Genomic DNA, 20,297 nt, shown 5'->3' with positions numbered 1-20,297 from the left:
TTTGAGATAAACTCAGCGGGAGAAGGAGAAATTTTTGCTGAAAGTCTTCACCCCTTGGGTGCATGAGTAAGATGAGCATAAGTCTCAGTAAGTGATAAAGAATATTAAACAAAGAAAGGAAATAAGTTTATTGTCCCTTCTCCAATTAATTCCCTTTAGTGATAATATCCTGAGCAGTTTCCAATCTTACAAAAACAAGAAGAAGAGTTAAAGCTTCTATGAGAGACTGACACTTAGCAGCCCTTCAGTGTTAAAACTTTAGCGCCTGGCAATTGCTGAATGTTTTATGCCTTAAGGACTCCTTGGGGTTATACTCACAGTAAATGTGATGTATTCCCAGCCATCAGTGCACAAACAGTGCAGTCACATTTCTTTTCTCCTGGGAGCCCCATGTGCACTGTAGCTCTGCCTGGCTTAACCTCCTGCTGTTGACTTTCTCCCCTTCACTGCATACAGATGTATGTATCACTATTCTCCTGGCCTGCTTTCTCCCTAGCTTTTGACACTGCTCATGATTAAGCAGTACAGAACTGGGGTGGTTGATTCAGAGATGAGATATACCAAGCAAATCCAAAAAATAGCTTTCAGTCTCTTTTGGAGCTGATGTTAGTACTTAGACCTGGAGAGAAACTCATCATGCTGATCACACATGAACAGCAATTACCAGCTGGGGCACACTGCTACCACATCTGCTCTTAATTGTTCAAAACCCATATTTATTTTCAGTGATTTTTTTCTTGTCCTTTAATCAATACTGATTTATTTTTAAGGGTTTCTCCTGAGACTTACAAAGTTATTTTGGGAAATGCTATTTACCTTTTTCTAGGGAAATGTTTTAAGATGTCAGGGCAGAAAGCATTAATATTGACCTTACCCTGGGGTTGGATAATCTGTTGGATGTAGAGTGAGGCTGAGCATGATGTACCTAATACAGGTATTTGGATAATCGATGACTAGTAATAACTTCCTTAGCAAAAACAATACTAAACAAAACAACCCCCCCAAAAAAAACAGCAACAAAACCCCCAAACAAACAAACAAAGCACATAGAAGCAAAGTCTATGAAACCCTGAAAAATATGGGGAAGGAGTGGGGGGGCTGGTTTATATTATTCATGCTCTGTATGGTAGCATCTTCTGTTTTGTATTCGCTCAGCTTACATTACAGGACACAGCACTCTGCCCTATGCAGCAACGTGATGCCACCTTTCAGCCCTCTGTGGAGTAGGTTCCTGTGCTCAGATCCCTCTTCTGCCTTAAGCCCCCAAACTCATTACCAGTTTGGCACTGGTATAAATTGTTAATAAGTTCTTGGCTTTCACTATGCGTGCTAATTGTGCTTTCTGGAAGGAACTTAGTTCTCCAGGGGAAAAATGTGAGAAAGATGACAGGACGGTGAACAGCAAGAAATATGCCCCTTCTTTTTCTCCCTTTGCCCTTATTATAGTATATGAGACAAGCTGGTTATTTTTAGTCATCAGTTAGTGACAGTCAGCATCCAGGAGGAGGGCAGTGAGTCAGGGAGAGGTCAGACAGTGTTATCACCCTTTCATTGTGATGGTCAAATCCACTTTTAAGCTTCAGGATTGAGAGAAATGCACTTTTGCTGGCAAATGTTTTAGATGTGTACGTGCAGATGCTCATACATAATCAGAGCTTGTCTGCTGCTGTGACATAATTGTTTTAAAAACACATCAGATAGGTAGAAATAGACATGAGTCCCATTTTTGTCTTTGGTGCTCATTCATTCTGGCTGGTGGACATTTGGCTCTTTCAGCCAAATGTGTCTTGAAGGCATCATAATAGATACGCGGTTTTCACTTTGGTGACAGGTCAGGATGTCTGCTCTGATTCTGGCTGTGAACTGTATATGAGGAATCGCTGTGGCATTACGGTGTCAGCATCAGAGGGGGGCAGGTTAAAAATGGGCCGTGTCTCACGCACTGTGCATAGTTCTTCATGAAAGTAAGGCTCAAAGGCAATACAGCACTGAGTTGTGGCTAATGATACAGGGTAGTTTCTATTTGTTGCTCATATTCCTTCCTGTCTGATTTTACCAAGGGAAGCAGCAACACAACAGCAATGAAAAGATTCCACATTCTGGGTTTGTGCTTAGTAGCTATACTTGATTAAAATTGCACAGGCAAAGCTCTGGTCAATATGGAGAAAGCAAAATCGATCTTTCCTAAATGGCTTTTCTCAAGTGGTATTCTCGTGTATCTGCAGCTCTCAAGTGAGGCATGCACAGACCTGATGACAGTTGAGAAAAGCAGAGAAGTAAGAGAGGAAGATCTAAACAATATATGTAGATAGGGGTTGGTTTTTGAGTAACTACAAATATATCAAACAGAAAAATTCAGTATTTCGGCCTACATCAAGTCATCAGCAAGGTTCCACAAATTCATTCTGGCTTGGTTTGCTCCAAAAAACTATCAGAAGAAGGATGGCTTGGGTTTGTTGTCCAAGTCTTCAAATATAGACCTGTAGACTTCAAATATAGATCTACAAACACTTCACAAGATGAGAACTTTCAGTTCACAAAAAGATCTAAGCATATTTTGAAGCGGAAGAATGAAAAACAGTTAGGAAAACATTTGGATAGACTTATTGATGATACTTTCAGATGTGTTCCTAGGCATCTTGTAGAGCTGGTACTCCCCTTGTCTTGGCTGCAGTTCTAACAAATATGTTACTGTTTGACAGGCAAGAAATAGATGTAGACTTACATAATTAGTGTTTTTTTGAGACTCATTTTGGAACTAGATGATCTTTGATGTCCCTTCCAGCCAAAACCATTCGATGACTCTAAGAGTTTATTGTAGATCCTTAAGACATCATCAGATATTTTTTTTTTTTTTGGAGTCTAGAAGATACAGCTGATCTTTTAATACAGCTTCATCTGCGTATGCTCTATAAACGTCACTAGTGATTTGAAGTTGATCCTCTGACAGCTTTCCTGTATTTTTATGTAGTTTTCTGTTTTTATCCCTTGCAAACACTTTTAAATAGCCAATTATTAAGTCTCCACAACACTTTTCTGGCACCCCAGAATTTCTAAAGGGGCCTTCCTCCCAACCTGATTGCATAATTTCTTTTCACTATATTTGTTCTGAGATGCAATTATACTGGAAACGACCATTTTTAAAAATAAATCATCTATAGACTGTAAGTGAAATTGAATCCTAAATTGCTGATTAAGTTTAAAAATACTATTGTTACATATGGTTCGCCCATATGAAAATGTATTGATATCCTCTAGGGAAAGAAACAGTGCACGTTCTGAAGCTTAAAAGGTGAAAACAAGCAAACAAAACTGATGTGGGACTGGAAATTTAAAACAGGAAATGTGCAAGCCTTATGATGCTTCTGTTTAGGAAACCCTCCTGAATGGGAACTATTGAGTCACAGCCTGAACCACTGATTGATCATTTGAGGCAAGGACTGGGTCAGCCATGTCAGCCATAAGAGCACAGGTGAAGGCAATTCACCTTTGTGACCGGAAGGGGTGGAACCCGGCTCCACCTCTCCTAGACCCTATTTAAGGGCTGTCTGCTACTAGGGAAGGGTCTCTTTCTGGAGATCCCTCCTTTGTGAAGCGTTTTATTGAGAGCCTAAATCTTTGGATATGGGAGAGTATTCCTTCTCTGTTTGTTCCTTTGTTATCTCACTACAGTACTCTTTCCAACTGTACTTTGTTGACTGTATACCTCATTTTTGCATGTTTTCAATAACAGTAAGCTCTTTATGTATCATCAGCTGTGATATAGCACAGCTATGCTAGTGCCTCCTTCTAAATTCAAGCTGTAAATTGCATGAGTAACCTAGAGACTATTTTGTAGGAATACAAAGAATACTCTTAGCATCTTACTGCAGCAGTCACAAAGGCAAAGCAAACCAACTGCCAACTTGGCTCCAGCTGTATTTTGATAATAGATTTATCAGTCTTTCATACCCATTTACTTTTGGGAACCATATTTCCTTTGGTGACAGAAGAATGCATCATACAAACTGAAACTTTTAAGTGAGTTCTCCTAAAATAGTCTTTGTTTTTGTTCTTAGCTGAACTCAGATATTACTGATTCTTCTCAGAGTCATGTGCTACAGCCTCCATTACTTTGTGCCTTAGGGCAGGAGGAGCCATGATAATATATTTAAAGGCAGGAATAGTTAGCAGAAGTTGTTCTTAAACTGAAATTTCTTCTGAAGGTGGTATAACAATTGGAGATGTTTTTTCCAGTCATGTTGCTATTTTATTAATAACTATGGCAATAACTTAAAGTGAATGGCAAAGAGAATCTTTCTCTCCATCAGGATCCAAATACAAAGATTGGATTATCTTGTTTCATACTATATTACACTCACCTTTGGCTGTAAGCAAGCTCAGAACCATCAAAACAATGAGGGTGGTTTATCATATTTTTTTCATTGGTACTTAAAGAAATTTAGCCATGGCTGTTTCTATCCTGTTCACTACTGCAGCAAAATTCTAGTATGAGCCATGTCACCTTACAGCATCTGAAATGTAAAACCACACTCATTTTCATTACCTTTTAGTTTTCCTTGAAGTGGTGGAGGCAGCTCCAGACATTGTCCCCATTTAAGGCCTTGAAGGTCAAGTTATACCTAAAGCTTATGCTGCATCAGTAATATCTCAGTTCAGACCCAGTAATGGTGTCATTCAGTGGTGTGGGAAAATAGGTTGTGAAAACAACAGTGAAGTAAAATAAACACATCATGTCCTCCACTGGAGCATGTAACTCACAAATTCTGGAGTTGTGGTGCAGAGCCATGTGCCGCCTTCTCTGGTTTTCTGCTTTCTTTTTCCTGCCTGTAATCCATTAGAAAAATTCATTATTTCACTGTGATTGGGGTTAGATTCTAAACGTGATTTATTGCTGCCTTCTCTTACAAATATATGGATAGAGCCTGTGTTTTCAGCTAAGACATTCTCTAGTTAAATTCAGATTTTCTTTGTTCCTGCAGTTTTCACTTTATAGTGAGGCTTTATTGCACAGAATTGATAGCCTATTACTGTTCAGCCAAGGGTGGGGAAGAATAATTTGCTTTGAATGAATTAGGAAGTCCACGTTTTGCCATTGGTTAGGAAATGGTTTTAATGTTCTTCAGAAAAGAAATTGATTTTCTTTTAAAGCGTTTTCCTTGAGTTTTAGAGTTTTCATGCATTTTCTTCTGGAAGATAACAACAAGCATTGAACTGTTAATTTGGCCCTTCAGCAAAATGCGTCTGCAACAGGAGGCCTGTATGTAACAGAACAACCAAACCACTCATGTTCCATCTCCCTCATTAACATAATGAACAGTGTGCAGTGCTACAGGTGGAGCATCATGAGGGTAGTATACAGGGGACAGTCACCTCCCTTGCCCTACTGGCCACCTTGCCTTTGATGCAGCCAAGAATACTGTTGGCCTTCTGAGCTACAGGTGCACACTGCTGGCTCATGTCCAGCTTTCCATCCACCAGACCCTCCAAATCCTTCTCTATAGGGTTGCCCTGATTGAGTTCTTCTCTCACTCTGTACACCTGTCTGGGATTTCTTCAATCCAGCTGCAACACCTTGTCTTTGGTCTTGTTGAAACTCATTTGGTTCATATGAGCCCACTTCTCATGCTTGTCCGGATCCCTCTGGATGACATCTTTCTTCTGTTGTATCAACTGCCTCATTCAGCTTGGTATCAGACTTGCTCAATCCCACTATCTGTGTCATTGATAAAGACATGGAACACCATTCCCAAGCTGAACCCTTGGTGTACACCACTCGTGATCAACCTGCAGTTGGGCATAAAGCCATTGACAATAACAGCCTGATTGTGACCATCCAACTGATTCTTTATCCGCTGAATAGTCTATATTTCTCCAATTCAGAGATAAGGTGGTAGTGAAGAACCATTTCAAAAGCCTTACAGAACCGCTAGTAATGTAATGCTGATGTCTAAATTGCCCATGATCTTCCATTCCAAGGGAAAAAAAGAAAGTTTCTGCCTCAACCATGGAGAACTGTACTTGATAGGTGAGTCATTTTATCATGTTATAGAAGTGATAAAGATCATCTGGATGGGCAAGGACTGGTGATTCCTGTTGTTACCTCAGTGGTGCTGCCATCTGTTCAGCTCCATGTATACTTGGTGAGCTAATTTTACCAATCTGTTCTTATAGTACACATTAATACCTTTCATAGAAGAGAGAAAATACTACATAAATGCATTCTGTTTCCAGTAGGACTTTTTTTTTTTTTTAAACTATGTTATGTTCTACAAATCTTCTACCTCTTTATATATGTTTTATTTCTTCAGTTAGTCAGATACTCACACTGTCATCTAACTCTTAAGTTCTTAAGGTATATAATTTATTCAGATTTACTGTAATCAAATGAGTTTTTTCACCTAATGGAGAAGTTAAGGTGCAGAGGCTGAATTTCCAAGTTTTAATGACTGTGTCCTCTTGCATTTGAAGGTTCACATATCAGTGATGTGTTTTGCAACCTGAAGCTCAGAAATTCCCAAAATTCTTTTTTCTCAGTGCTAAGTAAAATGCATATTTCCGAGTGTTCTTGATTAGTTTTTAACTGTGCTAGTATAAATCTGTCAGGTTCTTCTTAATAATCCACAAGAGTTGATGCCAATTGTCATGCTGCAGCTTTTTTTCACATCTGTTTAGTGTGAACTTACTTCCTTTCTGGTTTTCTGTTTAAATTATAGGGGCCTACAACTGGCTTTTTCATTTTTTTAAAAAAAAGCTTTTTTGGGAAATTCCTTCTTCTATATCTACTCCTTTCTTCCACTTCCCATTTGCTTTTGACGTTGTGTGCTGTTGCTAAACCAGAGTTCCTAATTGAGATTCTAAGCAGGAAAAATCACATCATTTGCTTTTGTTCTTCCATGAAAGCCCATATTAATGGAGACTGCCTTATATAAAGCAGTACTCTTTCACCTTTGAGAACAAAGAAGAGTTCCTGTCTGTGGCATTTCAGTGTTTTCAGAGAGCTGTGCTGAGCCAGGAGATGCTTTCCCCAGAGTCTTGACTGTCTTTCTTATCAATGCAGCGCACAGTCAGCACCAGTGATGGCCTGATGAACATGGTACACATAGGAGCTGGATCTCTGATACATTTCCCAGGGCAGGGAGCAGAGGAGCCCTTGGTCTTGCTCAGAGCCTGGCAGAGAGCTGGTGTTTGACCTCAAAGCCACCATTAAAACAGAGCTGAGCCACAGGCTGGTGCTCTTTTTGCAGTTTGCAGCTGTCTCAGAAATGTGGGGTCTGATTCAAAGCTCATCAAACTGGCAGTGTTTTAAGATTTCCCATACAACTTCTAAGAGAAATGTTTAATGTAATTGTGTAGTAGGAAGAAAGTCAGATTGAGGTGTGGTTAGTCAAGCTCTGACTAACCTTGACTACTACTCTCTATTTCAAGCAAACATTTGGGGCTTTATCAAACATATAAGAAAGAAAATACATTTTCTCAGGTATTAGCTGGTAAGTATTAAAATCCTTTTGATAACACATGACATAATTAACGCCTAGTGAGGATGAACTCAGTCAAGTAACATGCATACATATTATGATTTACTTTCTCTGTTGTAGAATTTAAACACATGCTAATTGAAGCACAAGCTAAAACATGCATTTTAAGTGTAAGCAGTCATCTTGTTTGAACAGTGCAGATGGAAATTCTTATCCATGATGTTCCTCAGCCTCTCTCTCTTTCACAAGCTGAGTAAAGAATATCTTAACTGTTTCACTGACTCTTGAATTTTCTTTTTCAAAATGTTGGGTTTGTTTTATTTTTCTTAATTAACTTTCCCCCATGGATGTGAAAGAATGATTTTAAAACCAAGGAGGAACCTAGGAGGAAAAGAAAATAAAAAGACTTTGGCTGTTAGAAGATATGCTCAGTTTCAAAAAGCTCTTGGGGAAAGCAGCATTGAGAGAGATCAGCCTATCCCTCTGCCCACAACCCTCTGGGAGAGATGGCTGCTGATTTCTGTTTTGGTTTTTTGTCAGTGTTTATTTGCATCACTGGAGTACTGATGCACTTTGTTGATGAATATTGGCAAATAAGCAGAATGCAAGATTGTTTTTCTTTTCTTGCCTCTTTAAATTTATCTATTGTAGGTGGTATTTGTGTGTCTTTCATTAGCTCCTGTACAGCTGAAATGATAGATATTTGAGAGAAGTTAGTCTTGGCTGCACATTCAGTACACTCATGCCTCTAGATAAAGAAATGAAAATAAGGAGGAAGGATTAGAGAGGCAGAAAAAAATACTTCTTTGTGGTCTTCTCCCCACAAATGGTAATGGAGAGAAGAATTCCCCTGGAGATTGAATGGTCAGTCTTATTAGGCAGGGCAGGATGCTTATACTGCTGAACTCAGAACATGGAAGGGTGGGAGAAGCCATCAGTGTGGTGCTTACATTTGAAACAAATTATTGGAAAAGATTCAGTGGGCATTATCTGGATCACCAGAAATGTTCTTTCAAGAGAATGAGAAGAAAGAAGATAAAAGTGTTTGAACAGCCTGTTCAGATTTCTTCAAAATCCATCTCCTCTGCTATGCAACTAGAATGTCTGCTCTTAAGTATGTTGTTTAGTTAAGCAACTCCTAAATAAAATTTCAACATGATTAGTGTCAAACAGCAGCCCAAGGGAATTGTGTTCAGCAGTTGCAGTCCCATAATGAGACCGAGAGAAAGTTTAGGTTTTGTTTTACTTTTATGTATGAGAGCAAGCGAAGAAGACCGTATCGGAAGGAGCTGTGATCCAGTGATGTGTTAGATGAATTCCAAAGAACACATCTGAATTGTGCTTGGGTTCTCCTGATAGTAAGCTAATGTGATTTCTGAGGGACTCAGGAGTGTGGGGAAAATTTAGAATTCGGTGGCTGGTATCTTCTTCATCCCTTTGTTGCTATAGGAAAGCTGTTTTCAAAATCTTCCTTTTTAGTGATGGTAGCTGGAAAGATCCACAGAGAAATAAAGTTCCTACTTCCTCAATATCCAAGCCAGAAATGGATTTCAAGCTCAAGTCTTTGAACTGCATACAGAAAAAAGCCACACTTTATTGATAACCAGTACCTCCTACACCTTTAACATCTCTGATCCCAAAGTGGGGATATTCTTTTCCTTAAGCAGCTCAGCTCTCTCTCCTATGCTTGCTGCAGCTACATGCTCCTGAAGTGATGTCAGCTTCCTTCAAAGAAATGCTGGCTGTACTCTAGATCACCAAAATGGGTATTGTTTAAATTCCATAGACTGGGCTCACACACTGCAGCAGAGCACAAGGAGTTTCTGCCAGCAGAGGCAGGACTGGAGCAAAGAACAGACAGACGCAGTTGAGGGTCAATTTTTCCTGTTGATGGCTGTAATCTTCCACAAGAGATGGGCTCTGCACAAGCTAAAGCAGAATTACACGTGCCACTGCTATGTGATTAAAGGCAAAAGGTAGAGGCTATTGAACGAGCATTCAGTGCCTGACAGAGGTCATGCTTTGCAGAAAATTATGATACCAGAAACTCTATTTGTGGAGTTCTTCCCATTTTGCCCTTGTATGTCATACACTGCAGTGCAGAAAGAGCATGTTGCAAGTGTACAGGTATGATGCACATCCCACCTATCATATATGTATTTGTATGTGGACATGCAATGGACAGGAAGAAGCAAAGTGAATTCTGTGGTTAGAATAAAGCCCAGTATAATCATTAAGAGCATAGAGAATTGTTAGCAGCTGGGGTCATCTTCCTTATAGACACTGGTAGCAGTATTTCAAAGATGAAAAATAGAATGGTCTGCAACTGTGTAGGTATGTGACAGGCAATATATTGATCAGTTAACGGAGGGAAGTTCATAAATCTCACCTTACTCCACTAGCTTGTCTGAATCTTGACCTAGTTCAAGTGCAATGCTGATTTTCCCCCATGAGGATGGCTGTTGTTTCACTAGATTGATTATTCTGCTGTGTTTTTTGCAGTGTATGACTGAATTCAGTCATGCTGTAGAGCATGCAACAGAATAAGAACTGAAAAACTAGCTTTCAAACAGCTATTTGCTGAAACTGTTTTTGTATTACATCAGTAATAGTGTTACACCAACATCTTGATTGAATTCTTTAAAAAATCAGGAAATTTTAGAGCACTGTAATGAGCTTGGGACCATCCTCCAATGTTCTATTTTATATAAAATTACAGAAAGGAAAAAAAAAAAAAGGAGCAGAGGCTATCAATCAGCCCTGGCCTGCTGGGATATTAGAAAATAGAGGGAGCACTTCAGACTGCAGTCCCTTACGCACAGGGACATATCTTAGCTGGGGACACATTGGGGGGAGGAAGCTGCCCCAGTCACGTGGGTGGCTGAGTTGGTATCCCTGTTTCACCCAGAGATCACCACTTGGGTTTCAGACTTAGAATTTGGAGACACTGGTGCTGAGATACATAGAGATTAGATCTGTCTTTGGAAAAAAAAAAAACTACATGTTTTCCTGTCTATTTGTGTGGATGTGTCTGGATTTTTCTAAATCTGGAAAAAGAGTAGTTCTTGATTTATCAGTGTCCTTGAGCACAGCTTCAGCAAGGATAAAGGGGTGCTTTGCACTTCTGCTGAGCTGGGCACTCTGCAGTCCAAGGGCTGCTGAGTCCCTTTGCCCACAAGTTCTCTAGCCATTGTGGGGATGCTCAGTATTTGTCATACGATGCTCCCTTCCTCATGCCATTAGGTGCTCATAGGCAGTTATCACTGATATTGTGAATGCTATCTTTGGGTGACCAAAGGGCTGTTTTAGGGTTTTGAAGGCATTTCCAGTTCAGTTCTTTTAACCACATTTTGGTACTTCAGTAATCCTTCTCAGAAGGCTTCTGTTAGACCAATACTCATCATCAGTTGTATGGAAGTCAGTGGGAACAAAAGTTAAAAGGAAAACAGCAGTGCTTTTAGAGGGTGATACAAAAGAATAGGATAAATAGACAAACAGATAATTTCTATTTTATTTCTTGAGTAAATACTGCGTTTTATGGCATTTTGCTCTGTTTTGGTGCCCTGAAGGCACTGAGTGATATTCAGCGTTTATTCAATTTCCAAAAGAATAATTGAATTCTAAGGTGGTGCTGCCACGAACAACATGCTTGAGTAACTCTTGCAGAGCATGTCATTAATAGTCAGCTCTTGCACTGTTATACATTTGTATTGCCATCCCGTGCACCAAACAACAAGAGCCTTGTTTGCTCAGCCTTTTATGGACTAGATAGAAAACTGTCGGTGTAAAAATTATTAATGCTGACTGTAATAGATACATGAAGTGGATCTGTGGAGTATCCGGTCTGTATTAAAATGAATAAAGGGAAGGGCAGATTGTAAAAGCCAAGATAATGTGTCAAACCAATTCATGTTGAACTGTCAAGTTTACTGCAGTGTTACAGAGACACTTTCTGAGTACAGGTATTTTCACTGTCCGCATCAATAAATTCAAGTAACCTTTTGTGCAGCGTACATGATCAAATCTTCCATGAATGCATTTGTATTCATGAATTACCATGAATTAAGATTATGTGTAAAATTCAGTCCTAAAGAATGCAGTTTATAGAGAGATGAAGCGCTTATCCTTTTTTATGCTTGCCACCTAAGTCACTCAAATATATTACCTAAAATAAAGATGCCAAGTCTTTGAGGAAAAAAAAAAAAAGCATTAGTCATCAAGGCATTTTCATCTTTTTAATATTAATCAGCTACTGTTTCCGAACTGATATTTCTGCTCCTGTCACAAAAATCAGTGTGTGGGGGTTGGTGGAGGTTCTGTACACAAGGTCAAATGTGCTGCAGAGCACTGTGCCTGTTTCAGCAGCAGATGGGTAATGTTACATGGATCTTAATTATTGAAATGAATCCTGACTTTTAGGAAATACTCTCCATATTAGTGACATAATTGGCCACATGATAACGCTTCAATTTTGTGGCACAGATGTGTTTATTTAAAAACGCCTCATTTTTGTCCTTCTGGAGAAGAATGAGAATCACTGAAGTTTTCTGTGCTTGTTGCTCCTCCTCTCTTAGAAACCTTTTATACAATATTGATGCTTTTCAAGGATAACTTGAAGTAGTCTGTTGTTGTTGGGAGGGAGATGTGTGAACGTTTGCAAGTAGCTTTTAAAACACCTCTGCAGCTGGCAGTCTGCAAGAATAATTTGAACAAGGGAAGCTGTGTTATAAGCCTGGGCTTTTACAGAGCTCCTTTGATGCTGAGCGTTTGCAACTCCCCTGCAGCACAATAGAGAATGTTGCAGCAAATGACTACTTAAAACATATATATATATTAAAAAAAAAATATATATATATATATAGCCTGTGAATAGTATTTTATCTATTTATTCACAGTAATTTCTAAAAGGTATTAATAGTTCCTTCTTTACTTAATTCAGCATATTCCTTCTCTCTCAATCCATAGTGAGGAACTGCACTAGAAGGAATGTAGAATGTTAATTGGGGTCTCCTTTCTTCTGTAATATTTAGTTACCTCTGTCATTTTCATCCATGTCCCTACATTCCTGCCATATTCCATGCGAGGATATCTTATGAGTTTCCTCTGGAATCATAGAATCATTTGAGTTGGAAGGGACCCTTAAAGACCATCTGGTCCTACCCCCCTGCAGTGAACAGGGACACCCACAAGTAGATCAGGTTGTTCAGAACCCCATCCAGCCTGACCTTGGGTGTTTCCAGGGATGGGGCATCCACCACGTCCCAGGGCAGCCTGTGCCAGTGCATCACTGCCCTTATTGTAAAAGTCTTTTTGCTTATATCCAATCTAAAATTTCTCTCTTCTAGTTTGGTTTTACTTGGCAATGTGTAAGATTTAGGTTCAGATTAAATATTCAAGAGAGTCTTCTGAGAAAGGCAAAAGTGAAGTCAGAAAACAACTTTCTGGATAAGGTGATGGATCCGTCACTGGAAGTGTTCCAAGAAGAGGTGAGTTACCCACCAGCAATGAGGCAGATATAGTTGCTCCTGTCTCAAAAAAAGACAAATGGAGTAGATGCTCTGCAGGGAACCCTTGGAGATCCATTTTGTTATGGTTTTCTTGATTGTTTGTGAGCTGAGGATCAGGATTAATTACCTGTATGATTAGTTTGAACTCAATCCCTGAGAGCTTAGCTGCTCTCCCCAGGACTGGACTTGTCAGAGCTGGGTCTGTGAGTTGTCTTCCTGAGCTCTGCACAGGAAATGGATAGCTCTACTGTAGAAGGCAGAGGTATTTGCCAGCAGTGTTGCAACTTCTAGCTGGTATTTGTAAGACTGAAGGTTGACTTGACATGCAGAGAAAAAAAAAAGAAGCAGAGTTTGAACGGTACGGTGTGGTACAGGATGGTAAGGCTGAGAGCATGGGCCCTGCACATGCATCCCTCAGCAGCACAGTTGGGTTGCAGTGTGAGGAACATGAGGATTGTAGGATTGAGCTAGCAGAGAGCTGTAATTAAAATAGCTCCGAGTTGTAAGGAGGGGAGGTAGTTGCCATGGGGAGCAGGAAGCACCCAAGGAGCATAGCTTCATGCCTGAAATATGGGAGTTTGAAGTTCTTGTCTGGTGTGTTGGAGACAGATTGCAGCAGAGAGCTCTGAAAACACCCCGACATCAGAAGTTAGGGCACTACAGCAGAGCAGTGCAAAGTAAGCTGGGGCATATTTTTCTGTACCAACCAAGCATAATGAATGTTAAAACAGCCTAAGTTGGCCCCCGTATTTAGGTGCTCGTGTGTTGCCACTGCAGTTTCTTTTCTCTTTCCTCCTTCCATCCTCACGAAGTCACTTTTTCTGCTCTCTGCTCCTCAGTATTTCAGGGCATACAGTAAAATCTTACTGCTGGAAGCTATATGAATTTTATAATTTTCATTCAGGGTTTCATCTGAATGAAGTTACAGATTTGTGGCTGAGCAGCAGGTATATCCTAGAGACGTCACTGCTTTCTGTTCCCTATCTCCTGCTGGCACTGCTGTCTCTGTGTTCACTCTGTCAGCAGTGTCAGAGAGAAAGTGCTACTAAAACCAACTTTCTTTTGCTTTTGGGGGTGGCTTGCTGCCCCCCCTGGTTTGGTTGGTGATGTGGAAGAGAGCTTTGGCCCAAGGGAGGCCAGAAGCAGGAGCAGCAGCCGTGCTGCTGCCAAGCTGGAGGAGAGCACAACTCTACACACTGTTAGCATAACTTTTCTTTTGTCCATCAGCCAGTGCCCCCGCTGGGTCTGGAAGGAAGTTTGGCACTTTTCACCTGACAGATGGCCTCTCAAAGGGATGCTATGACTGGCAGATGTCTCTCCCAAGAGATTGGTTCAGCTTTAGAACCAGCCCTGGGTTTCCTGATCTTGAAAAGGCCTGTGTGAATTCTCCATCAAACAGCCTGCTCTGAGGCATTGTCATGCAGAATCACTTCTGTTGGGTTCTTAAATTGTGGGTAGAAAGTGACAACACTCACAGTGGCTGTAATTGACAAGAAAATAAAGAAAAAAGGCATTTAATCCAAATGCCCTAGAATACCACTCTCCCTCCCTCTCATTTTATTTTATTTTTTTCCTGAGCAATTTGTTTTTAATATATTCGTAATAGTAGTCAGGCATGGGATAACAAGTGATACAGAGTGGGCAACAGCCCCAGATAAAAGAGTTTGCAGACTTGACTATTTTTTGCTCAGCACAATTTAGTGCAATGAGAACAGCATGGGTACAGCCCCTTTCAGTACAGAAAGGAAACTGAGGCCCAGGAATGTGTCCAGAAAAGGGCAACAAGTCTGTGAAGGGTCTGGAGCACAGAGCTTATGGGGAGTGGCTGAGGGATCTGAGATTGTTCTGTCTGGAGAAGAGGAGGCTCAGGGGAGACCTTATCACTCTCTATGATTGCCTGAAAGGAGGTTGTGGTGAGGTGAGGGTCAGACGTTTCTCCCATGTAAATAGATAAGGGAAGGAGATTCAGGTTGGATATTAGGAAACATTTCTTCTCAGGAAGAGTGGTACTGCAGTAGCACAGGCTGCCCAGGGAGGCGGTGGAGTCACCATCCCTGGAGGTGTTCAGAGACCGTGTGGATGTGGCAGTGAAGGATATGTTTAATGGGCGTGATGGTGATGGGATGACAGTTGGACTAGCTGATCTTACTGGTCTTTTTGAACCTTAATAGTTCTATGAAAATGTTTTAGCTGAAGTGCACTGTTAGGAGTTTGTGCCCAACTGTGCTCTTCACTGAGCTTGGTGCCCAGGGCTCCTGCAGGGCAGTTCTGCTCCTCCAGCAGTGGGTCTGGGTAAACTGTAGAAGCAACAGGACATGGAGGGAGCAGGACTGGACCTTGGGCCATGGTTCATCCCTGTGTGGATGCGGTCCGTCGGCACATTGTAGAAGTTAGAATAGGCCAGAGGGGACTGTTGGTATAGAGCTTGTGTCTGCTTGGTTTTATGAAATATGGCCATAAACATGCTCCAGGACACAAGTATTTCATTAGCTTCCTTCTACCTTGTCAATATGGCACTTGAAATAAATTCTGCCTCTTTTCAGAAATGTTTAATGCTGCAGGAGCTGCAAAAGACATGTGACTAGCAGAATTTTTCTTGAAACAAAATGACCTCCATTGAGTCCTTCTCATGTCAAAACTCTTTTTCCAGCTAATTGATATTTTAGTATTTGCAATGACTGTATTTTAATGCATGACTTCATTGTGCAGATATGTAGAAGGATCATATGAACCGAACTGTGCTGTAACCCTGGAGCCTGAATTCTCTCTCACACTGCTTTAATGCAGTTTTGTTCAGTGAAGCTTTTTCTTTGAAGGAATACTGAGGAATGTTGCAGCAGTGTTTGTTACAGAGTGTTAATATAAAATATTGCTGCTAATGCAGTCAAGATCAAACCATTATATATTCTTCATGTGCTCACCAGATAAATATATACGATTAGAGATTTATATTTCCTAATTTATATGAAAGTCCGTGTAACATGATGTGACAGTGCTACTCAGTGGGAAATGTACGTGCACAAAAAGAACATTAATTTGTTCTATATTTTTATATGTACTTATATATATATGAAAGTCAATAAAATAGGCTTTTAATGGGGATTTATATGTAGTAGGATTTATGACATTGAACATTATTGGTTTCAAACTGTAGTAACTACATAAATGGGCCATTTAACTGCTTTTGATAGAAATTCACCTTTATTTCTTTAGATTTAGCTCTCCAATTAAATGTGTTGAGAATTTAAGATGATGAAATTATTAGGTGAATTGTAAAATGCTTTATTAAAAAGCTGTTGCTGGTGAAGCAACTTGAAACCTACATTATCTTAATCTGGTTTCTATTTAATATATAGGTAATATGTGGCTTTTTTCATCCTTGTTTTTGATAGTGCTGTCATTGTACATAAGTAAATCCATAGAAGGGGAAGATGATAGGTATTTGTTATTCTGTTTTCTTTTAGACAGTAAGCTGTGTATCAGAAGCTAAGGAGATTGTTTTAATGTTAATCAAACATTAAAATCAGATGTGGTACTCAAATAATGCCACCTGGATGAAACACTTTGAAGCATAAAATCAGACAAATTCAGATTGAAAATGGATCTGTGAAGTAGTTTATTTTTGGGGTATAGAGTTATCCATATATTGAAAAGGAAAAACAAGTGATTCTGAAAGAGATGCTCTGTCCCTATTGTGCTAGGTTGTCTATATCCACGAATCATTTGGAGGATCAGGGCTGCAAAGTCTACAAAATGATCAGACCAGAACAGACAAGGTCATCCACAAAATCCCATAATGGTTTTTAATATACACAGAAACACAGAAAATGTCACTACTTCGGTTCAAAGTGAGTATTCCTGCTCACATACTAGGGAAGCTTTAAGGCAAGTATTGAGGATCTTGTCTGGGCACTGAAAGCAATTGATGGTAAATAGAAGAAAATGGTCACTGATCTTTTGTTCCCCTTTTTGTCCTCTCTTCTCTTGAGTTCCCTTATCCCTTCCGAATGAAAAATCAGGTCATGCCAGGGGCAAGCTGGGTATCTCTGCAGACCAAGGCTGGCTTTCCAGCACTTTCAGATGCTTCATAGCCCTTCTGGCTCAGCCCACAAAGATAACAAGATTACCCCTGAGCCCTCCCCTTTCCTTACTACACAGCACCACTTCAGTGTCCCTCCTGAGGCAGCATTTTCTCTTATGCCGTTTTCTCACTTGCTCTCTGTGCACTTGAACCTTTCTGGTTTGCCTATATCCAGGATTTTCCAAGGTTACCCTTAGCCTCTATTACACCCAGGTAATGGGTGTAGAGTACATACTTTTACTTTGTTAGGAACCATTTCCTTTTGAGGATGTGGCGATGTGCAGAGCTGTGTGTCCCTGACATGGCAGATCTCTTTCTGGTCTTTTCACTCTAATTTCTTCCTCTCTGGATCTGTCAGTCTGGAGGAAGGAGGAGGGTTGGTTTTACAGTGGTATTCCCTCTGTTTCTGCTACACTGTGCTGGATAGCAGGCTTCTCTGCTTGATGCAAAAATAGACTTTCTTACAGAAGACAAAGAAAAGAAAATACCCATAATTGATGTCTGAGGCTTCTAAATAAGAGAGATAATTGAGCAGTAAGTTTCTAAGTGTATATCCATATTAGCTAAAGGCAACAAATTAAAGATTGAAACTTAGGTTATGGCTATTTTTTCCTCATTAATTTATTATTAATTTATGGTTTGATGTTGCCAAATAAATGCAAACAGTATACATAAGAAGAAGCCAAAACCATAAAGGGCTTGAAGAATATGCCCTACAAGGAGCTACTGAAGGAACTGGTGCTGTTTAGTGTGAGGAAGAGAAGGCTGAGGGGAGACCATATTGCTCTATTCCAGTACCTGAAATGTGATTGCAGCGAGAGTGGGCTTGGTCTCTTCTCACTGGTGACAGGTGACAGGACAAGGGGAAATGGCCTCAAGTTACACCAGGAATGGTTTAGGTTGGATATCAGGAAAAACTTCCTTACTGAAAGGGTTATTAAGCACTGGAATAGGCTCCCCAGTGAGGTGGTTGAGTCACCATCCCTGGATGTGTTTAAAAACCATTTGGATGTGGTGCTCAGGGACATGATTTAGTGGAGGGTTGTTAGTTAAGATAGTATGGTTAGGTTGTGGTTGGACTTATGATCTTTTCCAACTTGAGCAATTCTATCATTCTGTGATTCTATGATTCTATTAATTTTTGATGGAAGGATTGTGAAGGAAGTCCCAAACAAAATTTTGGCTAAAGTTATGCTGGTAGCCCTCTAGGACCTTTCCCATGCATCGTTAACTTGTTCATAATTACATTTGAACCTCTGTTAAACCAGATTAACCATCATTGTTCTCCCTAAAAAACACACCTTTTGTTTTCCTCTGCAAAGTAAAGTAAATAGGATGTGCAGATCTACAGTGAGATGTGTCAACAAGCGAGTCATATCACAGATATTAGTCTAAGCATAAATTTTCTATTAGATTCAATTTACTGCCAGTGCAATAAAACTGTCATAAGATCAAATGATATTTTATATGCATCATCCATAACACAATGCCATTAAATTGGAAGTATATAATTTTTCCTTTGTTCTTGTACTCATGAGTTATGAAAACTATCAAGTAATGCACATCATCATGCTTCTGCTTGCATTTTTTCAATGGATAAGTAATGATTTAGTCAGGGTACTTGGGGGCATCTAATTAGTTTCTGATTAGAAGGCTGTTCTGTAGAATGAAAAATAGTACACTTTACTGCGGTAAGGATCTGAAATCTTTTTGTGAAAATTTGCATAAAGAAATGTTGGGGAAAATCCATAAATCTAACTTTCCAAACAGACAAAAAAACCCCTAAGAACAAATCAACAAAAAAAGAAACCACCATCAGGAATAAAAAATGTCCAGCATGTCTGAAAAGGTATCTCAGCTTTTGTGGATAGGTGAACTACACAGAATTTATCTCTGCTGGAGCCCTCTGTTCTTCATTTCTCATTATCTGTTGTGTTACATTAGACATGCATTGAGTGATGTGACTGACATCTTCCACAATTAGCTCTCACATATAATTAGATGCAATGTGGACAAGGGCTCTGTGGCTTGCTATGGTTTCACAAAGGTCTTTCTATTTTTTTTTTTGGAGGGGGGGTTCTTTTTTTGACACATTAAATCCATTGCATCTTGTTCTGGGGTCAAAATAACTGTCAGCCATTAAAATATCATCAGCTTCACCTCTTGGGTTAAATTGTTTTTTATACATCCAGGATGAATACTCTCTGGAAGTATAAAAAATACTGAGGATGTGCCCTTGCAAAGGTGCCTGGATCAATTGCCCTGTCCTGAAAGCTTAATGTTCAGTGCTTACTACCGGTTAAATTTAATGATGACTTATTTTCCTGATGGGAGAATAATTTGAGTCATATTGTCCTCTAGTGGCTCATACAGATAACTGCCCTGCTGACAGAATCCCTTTGCCTTGTGTTTTTGTATCCTCTGACTATGTCTTCATAAAAGTTCTTTCAGAAGAGAATTGGTGCAGTGGTTAAATTGGCACCTTAATGACACTGTCTATAACTGTATGTTGTCTGTTTGAGAAACATATATTTAAGATGATTCAAAATAACAAAGGACACTTGTGAGAAGACACTATACTGAACAAGAGCATTTGCTGGAAGTAAGTATATGCTACTTACTGCCATTTACAAAGCATTACCTCAGCATGAAGTCTGTTGTACAGACTGAAGAAGAGCTCACTTCCACAAAACACACAGGGATTTCATACGGATAAAGCAGAGCAGCACTCCTGCATTTCCTGGACTGCACACTTGTAAACCGTGACAGTGGCTTTTGCACTGCAATGCCAAAGCATCACCTTTCTTACAAAGTGGTGAAAGAGTCAAAGTATCACTAAGGTTGGAAAAGACCACTAAGATCATCTAACCCAAACATCAGCTTATCCTCACCATGCTCACTGATTGTGTCCCCCAGTTAAATCATGTCCCTCAAAGCATCCGAGCACTTCATAGTTGGGCATCTGCCGGTGTGATGCAGGCATTTGCAAACAGGAGAAGGGATCCTGTGGCAGGGAGAATAATGGAATGGTGTCTTCCATGACAAAATGCATACCTTCCATTAGAGAATCTGTCCTAGATCTTGTTTGACCGAATACTGAGAGTAACAAGAAACGGAGGAGGCTCTGCAGAGATGGCTTCTATGTGTATAAAAGGTGCAGAAGTGCTGTAAGAGATTCATATTTCCGACTTCAAAGATAAAGAAGGAGAGGAAACTTTAAATGGCAAAGAA

At 39.9% G+C, this 20,297-nt stretch overlaps 1 protein-coding gene across 8 annotated transcripts in view; it reads left to right on the top strand.

Moving 5' to 3' along the window:
• BICD1 (BICD cargo adaptor 1) overlaps positions 1 to 20,297 on the top strand; it is a 175,523-nt gene that overhangs the window by 100,768 nt on the left and 54,458 nt on the right. The gene's annotated exons all lie outside the window — the stretch shown is intronic.

Source organism: Phasianus colchicus, chromosome 1 (assembly GCF_987193195.1).
Source record: "Phasianus colchicus chromosome 1, bPhaCol1.hap1.1, whole genome shotgun sequence".
In the NCBI taxonomy this organism is placed as follows: Eukaryota; Metazoa; Chordata; class Aves; order Galliformes; family Phasianidae; genus Phasianus; species Phasianus colchicus.
Note: the sequence above shows the minus strand (reverse complement) of the source record. Positions and strands in the feature narration are given on the sequence as shown.